Source organism: Pleurodeles waltl, chromosome 4_2, assembly GCF_031143425.1.
Source record: "Pleurodeles waltl isolate 20211129_DDA chromosome 4_2, aPleWal1.hap1.20221129, whole genome shotgun sequence".
In the NCBI taxonomy this organism is placed as follows: domain Eukaryota; kingdom Metazoa; phylum Chordata; class Amphibia; order Caudata; family Salamandridae; genus Pleurodeles; species Pleurodeles waltl.
The window spans coordinates 152,341,190-152,358,293 of NC_090443.1; positions in this window are offsets into that span (position 1 = coordinate 152,341,190).

Here is a 17,104-nt window from a genome sequence, read left to right on the forward strand (position 1 = left end):
ACGCCGAACACCACCCAGCTCTTAGGTCGATCTTTCACTTAGACTAGAGAGCCACCTGGAAGAAAACATTTGAACTCACAAATTCCCCCTCACGCCTCGCCATCTCGCCCCGCTATGTCAACCGAGTCATATCTCTCCTGCCCTTTTTTGACTCTCACAAATACTCCATCCCTCTCCAGACCCTGCTCAAGCCCAGTGAAATAGCCCTTTACTCCAGTAGACTCTCCGACCCACACCTGTACCGATATTTCCTACTCCGCAACCTAATCTCACACCAGTAGGTAACGTTTACTGTCTCCTGGCAATAACTCCTTCACCTGAGCCCTCACCAGTCTCACCCTCTCCACCGATAAAAACGGATCCTATACCTTCCCATTCTCCATGATGAGAAGGTCCCAGTTCCCTACCTTTAGCACCCCTGATCCACTCAGATCTCACACAGGCCATTTAAAATGTCAGCAAAGGTTGGACTTGTCCTCCTATCCTCTAAATCCATCATGTGGCAGGGTTGGGTCCCAGAGCCTACAGAGGTTACACCTATTGAGGGGCCGCGTCAGTATGCTGCTGCTCAGTGGAATCCTTGTTCAGTCAGATTTCCGCCTAGAGGAATCAACAAACAAACATGTGTCACATCGGCACCTCGAATGCTGTCGCCTCAGGGTGGTTATCCAGTCCAGAGGGCTTACAGAGGTCTCTCCATGGTGAGAGAAGATGGATGGAGGGGTAAAGAAAGCAAAGAGGAGAAAGGGGGAGACTTGCTGAGTGGAGATGAGGAGCCTGGGCCATCAGAGATAGGAAAAGGAGGCAAGCCCAACCTTTGGAAGCAGAGGACACGTAGGCAGATGAAAGTGGAGGAGAGTGAGGAAAAAGTGGCATGGAGTGTATAGGAGAAGAGACAATCGGAGGTGGGGGAAAGCAGCAATGCCGAGGTGGAGAGCCGAAGCTTTGGGTTAAGAGCGAGCAGCCCCGGGAGGGAGTTTCTGAGTCCCTGAATGCCACTCCTCTAGATTGGGCATGTCGCCTAAAGTTGAAAACTTCTGACGTGTCCTGGCCCATTCCAAGAAATCTCTGTTGTAGATTTACAGTCTTCTGGTAACAAACATGCAGAAACACAAAGGGAACTGTTTGGCACCAATATGACACCAATAAAAGCACATTTGCATAATTTAACTACCCAGAACACTAAATTGTCTCAAGTCACAAAACCTGCAAACCATTCCTATCCAAATCATGCTTCACTTTGTATTACTTTACGTGAACAGAATAACCTCTTCCAAGGCTGCCCCAAAACCTAAACTTTGCTTCTTTTCTCTCTCCCTCCAAGGCCCATTTTTTCCAGAATACAAACACAGCCAGGCCAGATAACATCTGGGGTAGATTACGAAAATATGATCTCTGCAATGCAACCATCTTGCATGCTGACATTCTGTCCTGGCATGGTTAAGTCAGGTTTGCAATAAATCTGTTCTGACGCCAGAAGAAACATGCCAGCCGGCATCCCTTCCTGGCTTACAAAAATATCGAGCTATAACTAAGAAGACACTATCATGGCTGTCGACTGTCTATCATCGCACTGACAAGGACCAGATCTAGTACAGTCCTCCCTGAAACATGCCAGCTAACATCATGTCATGCCAATGCAAAACCTCACATATACCAGAAGGGAAACTAATAGATCAGCCAACAGAAACATGCCAGCTGACCTCTTACTGTAGATAATTAACTCAAAATAGTGCTACAATCCAATGATTGTGCCAGCTATCTACCTATCACAACTCAGAGGAAAATGAATTCTACCATACACCTTCCCCAATACCATCATAAGCATATTAACAGAGACCAAGGCCCTCATTCTGACCCTGGCGGTCGGTGATAAAGCGGCGGCCAAGCCGCCAACAGGCCGGCGGTCTAAAATATGCAATTCTGACCCTGGCGGGAACCGCAACACAGCCCGCCGTATTAACACTCCGCCCGCCACGGCGGTACAAACAAACAGCGCGGCGGTCCCCGCCAACAGCCAGGCGGCAGACAAAGTACCGCCCACCCTATCACGACCCACCAATCCGCCACCTTTTCCGGGGCGGGAGCACCGCCGATAAGAACACGGCGGAAACAGACTACGAACGGGAAAACGCTCACCTCTACGCACTCCACGCGAGATTCCGGCAGTATGGAACCAGAGTTGCAGGTCATCCCCGCACTCCTATACCTGCTCATATACCAGGAGCACGCCCGGCGGCGCGGAAGACATCGGTGAGTACTGCACCTACGACACAGGGGAGGGAAAAGATTACCGGCACACACCCACCCACCCACACCCACTACAACACACACATCAATGCATTCCCACAGATCACTGTCACAACCCACAAACCACCCCCCTCCGAAATAATGCAAAGACCAAAAGAAGAGATCATAAACGGGCAGATATATTGAAATATGTACACCAGTAATCCCAATAAATAAATAAACTATGTACAAAATATACACAGCTACTAAATGTAGTCCAACCACTGTCCGTGGATCACAGGGGTCCTGTGCAAAGGGGCAAGGCCCAGTCCCACGACAAGAACTCCACGGAGAGAACACTGCAGGGGCATCAGAAAGAAAATAGGACAGGCACCTCAGGGGGAAGGGAAGGGGGGCACCTCAGCCACTTGAGTACACGACGCCAGATCCACGAGGGGACTCCATGACCACTGGGCCACCCTGGGGAGTGCTAAGCCACAGTCCATACAGTCCATACAGTGGGTGGCCTGCCCACTGGGCCATCCTGGGGAGAGCAAAGCCACAGTCCATACAGTCCATACAGTGGGTGGCCTGCCCACTGGGCCATCCTGGGGAGAGCAAAGCCACAGTCCATACAGTGGGTGGCCTGCCCACTGGGCCATCCTGGGGAGAGCAAAGCCACAGTCCAAACAGTCCATACAGTGGGTGGCCTGCCCACTGGGCCATTCTGGGGAGTGCAAAGCCACAGTCCATACAGTCCATACAGTGGGTGGCCTGCCCACTGGGCCATCCTGGGGAGTGCAAAGCCACTGTCCATACAGTCCATACAGTGGGTGGCCTGCCCACTGGGCCATCCTGGGGAGAGCAAAGCCACTGTCCAAACAGTCCATACAGTGGGTGGCCTGCCCACTGGGCCATCCTGGGGAGAGCAAAGCCACAGTCCAAACAGTCCATACAGTGGGTGGCCTGCCCACTGGGCCATCCTGGGGAGAGCAAAGCCACAGTCCATACAGTCCATACAGTGGGTGGCCTGCCCACTGGGCCATCCTGGGGAGAGCAAAGCCACAGTCCAAACAGTCCATACAGTGGGTGGCCTGCCCACTGGGCCATCCTGGGGAGTGCAAAGCCACGGTCCATACATTCCATAACAGACCCCACTGCCACTGGAGGAGGCAAGTTGGCCAGAGGACATCCTGCAGCCCTGCCCGAGATAGATCCTGCCCTGCCACGTCTGCCAAAGGGCCAGCGGTTCTTGCCTTGAAGGGCCCAGTTCAGCGGTTCTTGAGACGGCGGGGCCCAGTTAAGCGCTCCTTGCCTTGAAGGGCCCAGTTCAGCAGTTCTTGAGAGGGCGGGGCCCAGCGGAGCGGTGCGTGAGACGGCGGGGCCCAGTTCAGCGGTTCTGGAGACGGCGGGGCCCAGTTCAGCGCTCCTTGCCTTGAAGGGCCCAGTTCAGCGGTTCTTGAGACGGCGGGGCCCAGCGGAGCGGTGCGTGAGACGGCGGGGCCCAGTTCAGCAGTTCTGGAGACGGCGGGGCCCAGTTCAGCGCTCCTTGCCTTGAAGGGCCCAGTTTAGCGGTTCTTGAGACGGCGGGGCCCAGCGGAGCGGTGCGTGAGACGGCGGGGCCCAGTTCAGCGGTTCTGGAGACGGCGGGGCCCAGTTCAGCGCTCCTTGCCTTGAAGGGCCCAGTTCAGCGGTTCTTGAGACGGCGGGGCCCAGCGGAGCGGTGCGTGAGACGGCGGGGCCCAGTTCAGCGGTTCTGGAGACGGCGGGGCCCAGTTCAGCGCTCCTTGCCTTGAAGGGCCCAGTTCAGCGGTTCTTGAGACGGCGGGGCCCAGCGGAGCGGTGCGTGAGACGGCGGGGCCCAGTTCAGCGGTTCTGGAGACGGCGGGGCTCAGTTCAGCGCTCCTTGCCTTGAAGGGCCCAGTTCAGCGGTTCTTGAGACGGCGGCCGGTCTATGGCCAACTGCTCATTGCCTGGTGGTGCCCTCCTGGGCAGCGGGGATGGTGCTCCTTCAATGCCCACCTGGGCTGTGGGTGGTGGGGCCCTCCTGGCCAGCTGGGCTGGGTCCTCCCTGGGCAGCGGCTATGGGGGTGGTGGGCTCTCCCGGGGCAGCTGTGCCGGTTCCTCCCGGGGCAGCGGCTATGGGGGTTGTGGGCTCCTCCTGGGCAGCAGGCCTGCTGCCTGACCTCTCCGACTTGCTGCCCTTGCCCTCCTTAGTCGTGGGCCTGTGGACCTTTCCTCCCTTTGGAGCTGTGGCTGGTGACTGTCTCTGGGTGGTGTCCGGGGGGGATGTAGAAGGCGGGCTCCTGCGGCGCCCCTTCCGCCTTCTGCTCCTCTTCCCAGGGGGTGGGCTGGCTGTCCCCTTGCTGCTGGGCGAAGATCCAGACATGCGGGCTGGCGGGCTCCAATACCCCTGCACCCTTGTCAAGGGGGCTGCAGGGCTGGTGGTGGCTGAGGTGCTCTTCTTACCCCGACGAGAAGGAGGGGGGGGCTCAGGGTCAGGAAAGAAGTTAGTAGTGGCGAGGAAGAGTTTCTTGGGACAATGGAGAGTGGGAGGTACAGTGGGAATGGGAGTGGAGGGAGAGGATGTGGTTGTAGGTGAGTCACGTTTGCTGTCTTTGGGTGCAGGTGCAGGAGGGATAGGCTGTCGTGAGGTGGATGGCTGTTGGGTGGGTGGGTGGCTGCGTTTGTGTGGTGTGGAAGAGGGGGTGAAAGACACAGTGGGAGAGGACACAGGGGACGTGTAAATGGCAGTGGGGGTGGTGACTGCAGGTGTGCGGACTGGAGTGGAGGGTGTGCTGGTGATGGAAGCACTGGCTGATGGTGAGGTGAATGGAGGTGTGAGTGTAGACGTCACAGGGAGGGAGGAGGGAGACGAGGAGGTGGGGGTCACAGAGGTGGTAGTGACTGTTGGCATGTCTGCATCGGAATGTTGCGTGTGTGAATGTCTGCGTGATCTGTGGTGCTTATGTTTGGATGAGCTTCTCTTGGGTGTTGAGGTGTGTGCAGGCTGGTCTGATGGTGTGGGTGGGACAGGCAGAGGAACAGGAGACTGGGAGGAGGGAGTTAGTAGAGGGAGGCAGGAGACAGGGACAATGGCTGCCGTCAGTGCTGAGGCCAGGGCCTGGAACGATCGCTGATGGGCAGCCTGACCCGAATGAATGCCCTCCAGGTACGCATTGCTGCGATGAACCTCCCTCTCCACCCCCTGGATGGCATTCAAAAGGGTAGTCTGCCCAACAATGAGCGTTCGGAGGAGGTCAATGACCTCCTCACTGAGGACAGCGGGGGTAACAGGGGCAGGGCCTGAGGTGCCTGGGGCGAAGGAGATGCCCGGCTTCCTGGCAGAGCGGGCACGGGGCGAACGCTGAGGGGCTGCTGGGAGGGCGGAGATGGTGCGCTGGGTGGCGGCTGTACCTGTAATGGCGGGGGGCACGGATGGTGCCACCCCCGCAAGGGAGCCCCCTTCCGAGGACGTGTCCGTGTCGCTGCAGGGTCCAGTCGTCCCCGTCGTGGAGCTCCCCTCGCCCTCCGTCTCACTGGTCCAGTCTGACTCTGTGGCATGGCCCTCCTGGGCCATGTGAGATGCAGCTCCCTCCTGCCCCGATGCCACTTCTCCTCCGCCTGATGATGCTGATGCACACAAGCACAGAAAGACAAACAAAAAGGGGGGGGGAGAGAGAAATAAAGGGATATTGAGTACATGGATCTCCGGTACAGTTAGCGGACATGACAGACACAGATGCCCCCTGCACTAAGTTGCGCACTTGGGGTCCGCTACGCATTCCGTGGAACATGCCCTACACGCCTAGAGTTGACAACTGCACCCATGGATGACACGGCCCAGGGATGGCTGTACTGACAAACTACTGAGGGTGGTGGCTGGGGACACAGGGGCTTACGGGGGTGCCCAGCCTACAGATATCGCCCTGGCCTAGGGGGACCCCCAGCCCTCCTCCCCCACCCAGACACCTCCACTGCGCGACAACAGAGTAGATAATGCTTGTACTCACCCCCTTGTGTCTGCTGTGCTGCCCTCACACGCCCATCCAAATCAGGGTAGGCCACCGCCAGGATCCGGAACATCAGGGGGCTCAGTTGACGGCAGGCACCCCGCCTACGTTGGGAGGCCATCCCCAGCAGAGACTCGGCGGTCTTCTTGGTCCCGCGGCGGATGTCCTCCCACCTCTTGCGGCAGTGGGTGCCCCGTCGATGGTGGACCCCCAGGGTCCGGACTTCCTTGGCGATGGCACGCCAAATCCCGATCTTCTCATGGGCGCGGACCTATGTGACACGTACAGGGAGGGAGAAATACCACGTTCAAGTTTGTCAGCATTTTCCTTGCCAGTGGCCCAACATGCCCCCCATCCCCGCCAGGCCCCCCGCCATGCCCAACATGCCCCCCATCCCCGCCAGGCCCCCCGCCAGGCCCAACATGCCCCCCATCCCCGCCAGGCCCCCCGCCATGCCCAACATGCCCCCCATCCCCGCCAGGCCCCCGCCATGCCCAACATGCCCCCCATCCCCGCCAGGCCCCCCGCCAGGCCCAACATGCCCCCCATCCCCGCCAGGCCCCCCGCCATGCCCAACATGCCCCCCATCCCCGCCAGGCCCCCCGCCAGGCCCCCCGCCATGCCCAACATGCCCCCCATCCCCGCCAGGCCCCCCGCCAGGCCCAACATGCCCCCCATCCCCGCCAGGCCCCCCGCCAGGCCCAACATGCCCCCCATCCCCGCCAGGCCCCCCGCCAGGCCCCCCGCCATGCCCAACATGCCCCCCATCCCCGCCAGGCCCCCCGCCATGCCCAACATGCCCCCCATCCCCGCCAGGCCCCCCGCCATGCCCCCCGCCAGGCCCAACATGCCCCCCATCCCCGCCAGGCCCCCCGCCAGGCCCCCAAGCCAGCCAGTGGCCCCAAATCCAGATTGAATTAAACTCACTTGTTGGTCTGGAGGACCGTAGAGTAGCGCATACTGGGGGAGGACCCCATCCACAAGTTTCTCCAACTCCTCTCCAGTGAAGGCAGGGGCCCTTTCCCCAGGCGCAGCAGCCATTGTCCCTTCCAGACCGAGGTCACAGCAACACTTGCAGTATAGGTCCTCTCCTGTGAAAGTTCAAGTCGCAAGTGGATAAGTAGATAGAAAATGGCGGTCACGTCCGCGGCGGTGCGTACCGCGGCGGTGCGTCCCGCCACCGCCGGCGCCCTTCGCCATTGGCTCCTGAAACCCATAGGCTTCAATGTTAACCAATGCGGCTTCGCGCCGCGGTCTTCGCCCGCCGCCCGCCGCGGTGTGCCACGCCAGCGCATTGACCTCACATCCCATTGTCACACTTCACAGGTCAGGCAGCCGCCATTTCCAGGGCCCACATGGCTCAATTTCAACTGCGTCACACAGGCCTTGCATAGCCACTCAGACACGCCATTCACTGCATAGAGAATCGTTTACTGTGCTAGCTGTGAGTACGTACCTGTGGGTTGCTTGACTGTGTGCTCCATGTTGTCCTTCCTAGGCACCGTCCGCTGGGTTGGGCAAGGAGACGGATGAATCCTCCCGTGTACCGACCGCTGGTGGACCTGTCGACAATGGAAGAACGCCACATTATCCTGACCTACCGTCTTAACCGTGCCACTATCCATGAACTGTGTGCCCAGCTGGAGCCCGACCTGATGTCCCCCATCCGCCAACCCACAGGGATTCCCCCTCTGGTGCAGGTCATGTCAGTACTCCATTTCTTGGCAAGTGGGTCATTTCAGACAACAGTGGGAATTGCTTCTGGGATGTCTCAGCCCATGTTTTCGAAGGTGTTATCCAGAGTGTTGTCTGCCCTGATGAAATCCGTGAGGAGCTACATCATTTTCCCTGAGGTGGGCGAATTGGCTACAGTGAAGGGTGATTTCTACGCCCTTGGACATATTCCCAACGTAATTGGTGCCATTGATGGGACCCATGTGGCTTTGGTTCCCCCAAGAGACAGGGAGCAGGTGTACAGGAACAGAAAAAATTACCATTCAATGAACATCCAGGTGGTGTGTTTGGCTGACCAGTACATCTCGCATGTCAATGCCAAATTCCCAGGGTCAGTGCATGACGCCTACATCCTCAGGAATAGCAGCATCCCTTACGTGATGGAACAGCTAGAGAGACACCGTGTATGGCTAGTGGGGGACTCTGGGTACCCCAACCTGTCGTGGCTACTGACCCCAGTAAGGAATCCCCGGACCAGGGCAGAGGAACGGTACAATGAGGCCCATGGGCGTACTAGGAGGGTGATCGAACGCACCTTTGGCCTCCTAAAGGCCAGGTTTAGGTGCCTGCATATGACAGGTGGATCCCTAATGTACTCACCTAAGAAGGTGTGTCACATCATCGTGGCCTGCTGCATGCTTCACAACCTGGCTTTGCGCCGCCAGGTGCCTTTCCTGCAGGAGGATGGTCGAGACGGTGGTGTTGTGGCAGCGGTGGAACCTGAGGAGAGTGACGAGGAGGAAGACGACGGGGCTGAAACAGACAACAGGGACAGAATCATTGAACAGTACTTCCAATAGGACACAGGTAACATTTCAAAGATAATTTAGTAACTGTTAACTACTCTCCTGCATCTCTGCTGCCTGTCTATTTGCCCCAGTGTATGATGACTGAGTTTTGGCTTTTCCCTCCCTATTTCAGATCTGGGGTCCCCACTACGAGTCCTGTGCTTCGTTTCCCCATGGACTACAGCTTTGTGGCAGCTGTTTGTTGACTTCACCATGTACAAGGACATATTTGCACTGTCATGTCAATTACAATATATTGAAATCACAGCCAGACTCCAGATAGTTTTGTGCAACATTGGTGTTTATTTAAGTGCTCAAAATGGGATGGGTGGTTTCAAGTGGGTGGGGGCTATGGTGAAGGAATGTCCATGGCAGAGTCCAGAGTAACAGTCACACAGGTGCATTGTCCAGAGGCCTGTGGAGAGATGGAGCATGGGCAGTTCAAGGATGGACAGGGTGACAATGTGGGACAGTGGGATGACATCAGGTGGTATCCATTGCTGGCGGGGGTCTTGACATCCTACTCTGTCTTGCGAGATCTCAGGGCCCTCTTGCGGGGTGGTTCTTCTCCTGCAGGAGGTGGGGGTCTGGTGGGCTGCTGCTGTGCGGGGGCCTCCTGTCCACTAGCGCCGGCGGAGGTGGTTGGCTGTTCTTGGTCCAGGCTAGTGGCAGGGGCCCTTGGGTGTTGTTGAGTGTCCGCCCTGGTGTTGACGAGGTCCTGCAGCAGCCCTACCATGGTAACCAGGGTGGTGTTGATGGCTCTGATGTCCTCCCTGTACCCCCGATAGTGTTCCTCCTGCAGTACCTGGATCTCCTGGAACCGGGCCAGTACCGTCGCCATCGTCTCCTGGGAGCGGTTGTATGCTCCCATGATGGTGGTGAGGACCTCGTGGAGAGTGGGTTCCCTGGGCCCGTCCCCCCCCTGTCGCACAGCTGCCCTCCGAGTTGCCCTGTTTCCCTGGGCCTCTGCCCCCTGGCCTGTGTGCCCACTACCACTGCCCCCAGGTCCCTGTTGTTGTTGGGGTGGTGGGTTATCCTGGGTGCCCTGTAGTGGTAGACACACCGCAGATTGACGCGCCCTGGAGACAGAGGCATGGGCCCGCTGGGTGGGAGCTGTGCTGGTGTTCCCAGAGGGGTTTGGGGCTGTAGTGGCCTGGGCCTGTGTGAGGGGAACCGACTGTCCAGAGGTCCCCGATGGTCCGGGCTGGTCATCGGTGTCCAGGTCGACAGAGCTGCTGTCATCGCTGACGGCCTCTTGGGTGGGGGGTGTGGAAAATTCTGGCCCCTCCGCCGCGGTGTGTTGACGGTCGGGTCCTGCAGGGGTATAGAGGTATGGTTATAGTTTCAATGTGTGGCATATGGGTGTATCTATGGGTTCTCGTGTCCCCAAGTGCTGGCATTCGTGTGTGGGGGCTTTGGTGAGGGTGGCTTGTGGGGGGGATGTGTATATGCATTGGGCATGCTTTGGTGATGGGTGTCCATGCTTAGTGGACGCATGCAGGCCTAGGTTTTGGGATGTGTGGGTTGTGATGGTGAGACATTGGCAGGGAATAGGTGTGCTGGGGGTGGGGGTGGGGTGAGGATGGTGGTGGGGGTGAGGATGGTGGTGGGGGTGAGGGTGGGGGTGAGGATGGGGGTGGGGGTGAGGGTGGGGTTCGAGGATGGGGGTGAGGGTTGGGGTATGATTTGGCATGCAGGTGGGGGGGAAGCAGTGGTGAAGCTTCAACTTACCAGTATCCATTCCTCCGCCGACTCCTGCGAGGCCGTCAGGATGCAGGATGTTCAAGACTTCCTCCTCCCATGATGTGAATTGTGGGGGTTGAGGTGGGGGTCCTCCGCCAGTCTTCTGCACGGCGATGTTGTGCCTGGATACCATGGAACGCACCTTCCCCCGTAGGTCGTTCCATCGCTTCCTGATGTCTTCCCGATTTCTGGGGTGCTGTCCCACTGCGTTGACCCTGTCGACAATCCTCTGCCATAGCTCCGGCCTCCGGGCAATGCTGGTGTATTGTATCTGTGTGCCGAACAGCTGGGGCTCTACCCGAACGATTTCCTCCACCATGACCCTGAGTTCTTCGTCTGTGAAGCGGGGTTGTCTTTGGGGTGCCATGGGGTGGTGTGTATGATGTGTGGGGTGGAGTATGTGTAGTTAAGTGTGTTGAGTGTGGTGGTGTGTGTTGTTTTGTGTGTGGATAGTGTGTGGGTGATGGTGTTGAGTGGCTGTGGCTGTTAGTTTGTGGATGCTGGTGTCTCGCTCTGGCCTTCTTTCAGAATTTTTTTGCGTAGGGGTTTGTGGGTGATGTGGGTGGGTGTTTTATATTGTATTGTGTGTGTGGGAGTGGTGTGTGTATGTGTATCAGGTGTGTGGGATTCAAATCGTCCAATGTGGCTGAGTTTTGTTCGTTTGTGTGTATTCTGACCGCGGCGGTGTGTCCCGCCAATGGAATACCGCGTTTGAATGACCGCCGCGTGGATTCGTGGGTCGTAATGGCATGGGCGTATTTCTGTTGGCGTGGCGGTGGAGGTTTGGTCACCTCCACCTTTCCGCCGCCCGCTGGTCTGGCGGTCGGTTGTGGCTGTCGGATTTTCGGAGGTTTGGCTGCTGCAGGTCAGAATGACCGTGGCGGGTTACCGCGACCGCGGCGGGATTATGGAGGATTTCTGACCAGCGGTAGGCGCCTTTTACCGCCGAGGTCAGAATGACCACCCAAGTCTGGACATAGCTCAGTACTACAACCACATGTTCGAAACTGCTACACCCAAAGATATTACAACTAGAAACACACCAGCCCCGGGGCACAATATGTAACACGTACTCACCTCGGTTTGAAGTTTCTCCAAATACATGAACTGAATAAATATTATACCTTAGTTCCACTTCACTGTGTATGCGTGCACACACACAGGCAGTATAAAGGCTGACGTAACATGCTATATATTACCCTACATGGGGAGGGGGCAGAACTCATGAGCATGGAAGTAATTCAGGGGTCGCTAGGGGTCGCAGCTGCGACCCGTGGCTTGCCCTTTGCAATCCCTGGCACTGTCTTTGCGACCCCTGGCCTCAGAGGTGGTAACACCAGTGCCTGGAACAAAGGGGCAGCTCGTCCTTGTTGACGTCAGTTCGGGCTCCACTCTGTTTGATTTCTTTCATTTTTTCATACACTGATAGTAAATCATGTTTAATTATTCACTATTATTATAATAAAAATTGAGCACAATTATCACGACTATAGCCCCCCCCCCCTCCCCCGGCAGCTCAGGTAAGTAAAATGCTTTTACATGTATGTTGTGTGCGTGCTTGAGGGTGAGTGTGTGTTTATCTGAGAATGTGTGTGAATGTGTGTATGTGTAAGCATGTGTATGTGAGTGAAATGGAAGGTCAAAGGGCGCGTGATTTCACTGCCGCTACCCCTGGCATTTTGCTGAATTGACGTTCATGCTCATGAGGGGTGAAGCCTCGAGTGGGTTGTGATGCACATCTGCATAAATGGTTTATGCTTTAGCATTTAAAAAAAAAAAAAAAAGTAGTTAACCAAACCCTGAGTGTGGGGGATTAAATTTGGTTAGTTATATGAAAATCACATCAAAGAGGCATTGTGTCTATTAGGAGAGGTGAACTGATGATATAAAGAGAGCAGCTTTGCCACCCAGCAGGGCATCCCGGCACTAAGAATTTGAGGTTAGAATCAAAGGCTTACTGCTGAGCCTAAAGCAAAAGATTGAATAACCAGGTTTTGAGCTTTTTCTGCCTCATTTTGCCTCAGGGAGGCGTAAATATAGGCGACAGGAGCTCAACATTTATGAAGCCGAGAAAGGAAAAGAGACACCACCTAAGTGGGTGCACTTTATGTTGGGAATTTGGATTAACGTAACTGTAGTGGATTTCAAAAACTGGTAGTCTGGTAGGGTTTTATCAGCTCGCTGATGTACCCAAGGTATTGGCCAGAACATTGAAAACAAATCAATTGGTCTTGATAATGCATCTTTTATGCATGGCTAGCCTGTGTAAACTTTTGAAATGATCGGATCCTAAGGAGGAAGATTCAAATTCTGCTGATTCTCTGTTTTGTCGCTGTTAAATTTGATAGTTTTAGCTCATCCAGTTAGTCACCTTTGACATACAAGTTTGAAAGGAGTCTCAAGTAGAGGTTTAGTTATCCGAGTTAGATATTGATTATAAAAGCCTGAACCTTTGATGCAAGGGGCACAATATAGATATTAGAAAGATAATGGCTCCGCTTTAATATTCCTTTTGTAAAGAGTCGAGTTGAAAGGAGGAAGTCAAACAGATTGTGACATGAAAGAAATGAATGAATGAAACCAGATTAAGGCGGTATCACAGATACAGACATTAGCCATTCAAAAGGATAACAGGAACTGCTCAAGTATTATTCACTGCTCCGTACAAGGACAGCACTGTAATGCTAGGGCTTGTTTCAACTTTGTTTTTTATTTATGATGTTGCCCTAGAAGGGCAGAGGCATCGCCAGCCATTTTGTAATGTTGTGGGGGGGGCTTCAGGTAGTGCATCAGCCTTGCAGCAATATTAAAGAATCACAGTAATTCTCTGTGGTAATTTAATTCATGAACTCGGGAGAGTTTACAATGTTTTTTTCAAGCACTCTGAGTTGGAACTGTGTGGTGTTCCGGGACCACTAGTTATGTGTTCTAGGTTTATTTTGTGGCTTGAAACATGTTCCAGAAAAGAATCAAATACAAATTGAGGTTTGATTTATTGTTTTCGTGATCAGGCTATAATAAAAAAATTTATGGCAATCTCTTTTATTAAATATTGCAGTGTGTTAATTTATAAAATACACATTTGATTATTGTGTTTGATGTCATTTTGACAGGAGCGTTAGGTCTGCTTTTTATATATTTTTGTGCTGGCCCTTGATGAAGCCAATAGGCCCACTTTTTATGTTTTGCTGTTCTGAACCTTTGACAAAGTCAGTAGATCTGCTTTACTTAAAAAAGCACACTTAATATTGTTACATCACATACTCAGCTATGAGCCCAAGGGGGACGGGGCTGAACCGTCAGTGGGTGGTTAGGCATCACATTTTAAAGTGACTTTATAGTTAGGAATTGTAATAATATCTTACTCAAAATTAAGAAAAAAACCAAAATGGCAATAAAATGTAATACTTTAACCTAACAAAACTACTAAAATTTACCAGATATACTTATTTCAGGTAACTAAAACTTGTGCCCTCGCTTTGTACTGCTAATTACCTCACATGTTACATCACTCATAACATGTTCTATAACATCATTGATAGCATGACTGCAACATCTAAAATTACATCAACAGTGTGCATTGCGAGGGTGTGAGTTATAGTTACTTTAGGACACAGGATTTTTTTTACTTGAGATAAGTATAACTGGTGAATTTCAGTGGTTTTGTTAGTTTAAAACATTTTGCTTTAGCTGACCTTTTGACCTAACTCTAACATCCCTTTAACTCTGGACGTAGAGTACCACCTACAGATATGTGGGACCAGTGTAGCTGGTTCGTGTCAGTGCATTGCCAGAGGAATCTGGGTGCACAGGAAGATAACTGCCCAAGCAAAGGGATCCGTGCAATCTTCCCGATTAGAGACTGGCCTGAGGCTGATTGCCTGCTGCAGTGTGGCATCCTGAAGTGGCACTCCAAGGGAGTTTGGCTGCCTCCAGTTCTCTGCGAAGGTCTCAGGGACATCAAAGACATCCTGAGAGGGACCTACATCGTGGTCCGTAATATCTGGAGAGCAGTGCCCTCTGTTTGCGCATACATCTTGCAGACTCCACCTGGCAGGAGCAGTGTGTGTGTGAACCGAAAACTAAGTTTGGAGACCAGGTGGACTAGCAACGTACTTCTCACGCTACTGGTGTGTGGTCCTTCATCATGGGGACCACTGCACCCTCAGGCGGCTTGTGAACTGAACGGATCACTGTTTCCAGACCCTGCTCGGGGCTCGTTGAGGTTGAGTGGGAAGCATTACCCTCATGTGACCTTCGGCTACATGTTCATTGTGTGTGGGCCCATTCATATGTTGGAACCTGCGGAGGTGTGAGTACAACCCGAGAGGTGCTTTACATGGCCTAGGGCCAGATGTAGCAAATAAAATATTTGCTAGTTGCAAAGTACAAGTCCATGCGACTCGCAATTTGCAACTCGCAAATTGGTATGCAGTACGGTGTCTCAGACACCGACTGCGACTCGCTATGGGGTCGCAATGACCCACCTCATGAATATTCATGAGGTGGGTCGCAAATTGCGGCCCCATAGCGAGTCAAGGCACTCGCAAACATGGAGGCCTGCTGTAGTCAGCAGACCTCCGTGTTCGTGACTGCTTTAAATAAAGCAGTTTTTTTTTTTTTTTAAGTGTAGCCCGTTTTCCTTAAAGGAAAACGAGCTGCACTTAAAAAAAAACCAAAACCTTTAGTTTCGGTATTTTTTCAGGGCAGGGAGTGGTCCCTTGGACCACTACCTGCCCTGAAAAAATAATATGGGGTCCAGTCACAAAGGGGAAGGGGTCCCATGGGGACCCCTTCCCGTTTGCGAGTGGGTTACCATCCACTTCAAGTGGATGGTAACTGCGACTCCATTTGCGACCGCGTACGCGGTCGCAAATGGAATTGCATCCCACTGCGAGTCGCAAATAGGAAGGGAACACCCCTTCCTATTTGCGAGTCGGAAATGCATTTTGTGAGTCGGTCCCGACTCGCAAAATGCATTTCTGCATAGGAAACTCACATTTGCGACTCGCAAACGGCCATTTTTGCCGTTTGCGAGTCGCAAATCGTTTCCTACATCTGGCCCCTAGTATTGCACAATGGAACTTGCATCTAGTGTGTTCCTCCAGAGACTCCAGTACTGCTAAGGTCATAGTGTACTGGGCAGAGTACTGAAACCCAGAGGGGTACCGAAACCAAGTCAAGAGTGGAACCAAAAGGTCTTGTGTGGTTTAAGTTCCCAGGCACCAGAGTAGTGCCTCCTGTTGAGGGTGGTACGATGCTAGGAGTTGGTTGAAGAAACCTGGTGCCATTCAGGAACACCCAGTCATCAGGGGTACGTTACGGAACACTTGTTATGTTGGATCGAACCTGTCTGGGGACACTGGAAGTTCACGGGCACCAGTCAGGGTGTCTCCAAACCAGGGACACGGACCTGTTAACTGGTTGTGTGCCTCCTGAAGTGTCAAGGGATGGTCGAGTCAACATGGTCCAACAGCACCTCTCCATTCCTGCGGTGCTGAACTTGGTGACTATTTGGTTACGTTGGATTGTCTGGTGCAGTTGGGTGCCTCTGAGTCTAATAGTTGGCGTCAGTGACCATCCCCATGTGTTTTTCAGACCTCTGAGTGAACCTTCTATTGAGAGCCTGAATGTCTCCTCCTTAATTGTTTACTGGCTATTGTCTTTCTGGCCCCTCACCTGGACCCCTACACCTGGGGAGTTGTGACTTAGCTGTGAGCAGCTAGGTGCCCAGAGGAAATTTACTAAAACCAATAGGAGTTGCATCGGGGCAAGGTTAACTGGAGGCTTGTTGGCAGGTGGAGGGCAGGTTGGAACCCAGAGGGTGTGCAAGTGTATGGACATCCATTTGCCAGTTATCAGGGCATTGCATTAAGGTGCTGGAAGACAGCGTGTACAGGAGTGTGTGCATGCGTTCCAGTAACAACTGATACTCGGGCCCAATACCAAAGCGCGGGGTGGATGTGAAGGAGTGAGTCTGCGCGAGAACGTATGAGTGCTGGGGCAACACTGAGGTGTTGCTGGGTACTCTGGCTCTGCCAACAGAATATACACCCTTAATAACATAGGCCCTCATTATGACATTGGCGGTAAATACCACTTACCGCCATGCTGACTGCTGCCAACATAACGCCGCCGCAGCGGATATCTGCTAACTATATTATGACACACACACACCAGTCTGTCACTATTCAGCCACACACACAAATCCGCCACACCAAAGGTTAGTGATAAAGTGGCAGTTTCAAAACCCACTCTGTTACGCCAACAGAGCAACGCCCACTACATTATGACCCACGAATCATCACAGCAGACATTCAATGGCGGTACATACCACCGTGCTCAAAATACACACACTCAAACAAAACAACAACACATTGGACAATTCAAACTACACACACATGACACACACCACACCAATACACCCACACCACTATAAAACACACACCCACATTACCCACAACCCTTTACGAATACCAATAATTTCCAGCAGAGAGAGGCAGCAAGAGCACTCACACAACCAGAGCCACATACCACCATCACCTATACACTGCCCAAGCACCTTACATCACACACCCCAACACATCACCCTACACA